A 2,468-nucleotide genomic window follows, 5' to 3' on the forward strand; every position below is an offset into this window, starting at 1 on the left:
ATATATATATTAATTTGTAGAAAGACTTTAGTAAAACCTCTGAAGTATTCAAAGGAGGACTAGTTAAGGTGTCGATGAACTGCCTGCTCCTCAGCTTTTTACATTCTTATGTTATTTTATATGTCATAAATGCAAGAGATTGAGTTTTACCCATTTTTAAAAATCTATCGCCAAATTTTTAATTATCGGAAGAACTCACGTAAATTAAGATGCGTTCGCATTCATTATTTTATTGTAGATTTAAGTATTCAAAGGAGGACTAGTTAAGGTGTCGATGAACTGCCTGCTCCTCAGCTTTTTACATTCTTATGTTATTTTATATGTCATAAATGCAAGAGATTGAGTTTTACCCATTTTTAAAAATCTATCGCCAAATTTTTAATTATCGGAAGAACTCACGTAAATTAAGATGCGTTCGCATTCATTATTTTATTGTAGATTTAGGAGTTTTGTTCGGGTCTACTCCTTGACCTCCATATTTTATGAGCACTGTGTTTGTCAACCTTACAGCTTGCTGGGAGTTTTTGCGGTGATGCTCTGGCAGAGAGTCCGCTTACTTGAAGGCTCATTTCTTCAAGTGCTCTTGGGCATTAAAATGGTAATTTATCATTATCGTTATAGAGATAAACTTTAAAATAAAAATAATGAGTTTTGAGATATGTTTAGCAAGAATGCGAAGAGTCTTGTTATGTTTTCAAATTTTTAATGGGTCCCCCCTCGTATCTTAGAGTGTGATATTTTGTCAGGACCCACGATTGCATTTTTATGTGTTTGGAACCTTAAGCAGCTTTGCATTTATTCTGTTGATCAAGCACATGGAAGGACCCTGGTCATCCCGAAGGAGGACACTGAGTTTACCCTCGCTGTAGGCAGGCCCTCGATGTTCAAGCTCAAGTACCCCTCGGGTGGACAAGCAGATATCGTGTCAGTCTCAAGTCCTCAAAGCAAAGGAATAAATCATGATGTTACAAGAATCTATCAGCTGACTTATTGCTGTTTTGAGACCAGAGGTAGGGAGGATTTCTGTTTAAAGTCATGTCATCGGTTCTCAAATCAGTCGGGCGTGAAGTCCTGTCACACGCCTCTATAATTGTACCTCACCAGACTTTCTCTAACTAGTCAGCTGGGGCTGTGCGTTTTGTCTCAAACACCCGGCTGGCCAGCATCTGACAGGAGCCTTCTCATCATCCTGTCACTAATATGTTAACTAGAGTGTGTCTCTGTGGCCGGTACAAGCAGGTGGAAGCGATGCCTCTCTTTAAAGCAGATGTCTAAACGCTAGTGACTGTCTTGGCCAACATTGAGTTGGTAACGCTCACCCTCGTAAAGTCTCTAAGCACATTAGTTACAGAGACCCGATTGTGTAAGGCGTGTTCCTTCTGGAATATTCAGAGCAAGCAATATGCTCCGAGTGCTGGAATTGTGTTAATAAACTGTAATTTCGTCCTTTGTTACAGTTGCCCCCCAGGCATTTAAGCATATGCTTTTCCGTCCTCCTCCCATTAATTCCAGCGAGGGCATCTGCGAAAAGAAATCGTGTGATCCCCGGAAAATCAGCTATTAAAATGCAGATTTTATAGGTTCAGTTAGAGCGAAGGGGAATCCGGAGGATTTTAACCTCTCCATCTGGATTTTGTGTATTCTTGAGTTGTTCTCTTAATGGTGCCACCTGTATCAGCATTGAATCCGAGACCTGGAGCCCAGAGCATCGTTCTGGAGATTGTGACCCGAACAGCTGGCGAGAGATCTGTGAAGTGCATTCGCCCCTCTGTGGTTTTAAAGCGGCTGCGGAGTGCTGCAGTTCAAGGTTGTTATCGAGACGGGAGGGAGAGAGACTCTAGAAATGATGTTTAGATTCTGAATTCCTCCCAAAGCCCATAGCAACCAATTATGTCAGCTGGAACCGTAGAGCATGATTCTCCTCACCGGCAAGCGTGTCCTCCGACACGTATACTGCTGCTGTGACCGTCGTGTGTCCGTCCAGTGCTGAGTGAACGGGACCGGGGTGTGGAACTAGAACAGTCGAGGTCACCAGGTAGCACTTCGTTGGAGGAAACGCCTGAGACAGGGGAACTGGGGGTGTTTGGGGCTCCCAGCCCTCACGGTGATGAGAGCTGTGTGTTCATAGAAATGAACACATATTTCTGCTTTAGGGTGTAGTCCATTTGTCTTCTCAAAGTAAATGATTGGCTTTTAATTTAAAAGATAAAATTTCGATATAACCATTATCTAAAGGGGTCTGTTAAGTTATGATTCACTAGGTTCTATGAGCTTCGTCCCCACATCTGCTCTGATCCCCACAAAAACGACTCAGAAGATTTTAGTTTCCTGTCCTATTTTCTCCAGAGAATGACTTACTTTTGTGCTGTTAGTGATCACCAGCATTAAATATAAGGAAAATTGTATGCCTCTTTAGTGTGCCTCTTTAGTGCCAGTACTATCGAGAGCAGTATGCTTTTTTTTTTTTA

General features: G+C 42.0%; 1 protein-coding gene across 3 annotated transcripts in view; it reads left to right on the forward strand.

Moving 5' to 3' along the window:
* DENND1B (DENN domain containing 1B) overlaps positions 1 to 2,468 on the forward strand; it is a 155,720-nt gene that overhangs the window by 74,594 nt on the left and 78,658 nt on the right. The gene's annotated exons all lie outside the window — the stretch shown is intronic.

This window comes from Pteropus alecto, unplaced genomic scaffold (genome assembly GCF_000325575.1).
Source record: "Pteropus alecto unplaced genomic scaffold, ASM32557v1 scaffold90, whole genome shotgun sequence".
In the NCBI taxonomy this organism is placed as follows: Eukaryota; Metazoa; Chordata; class Mammalia; order Chiroptera; family Pteropodidae; genus Pteropus; species Pteropus alecto.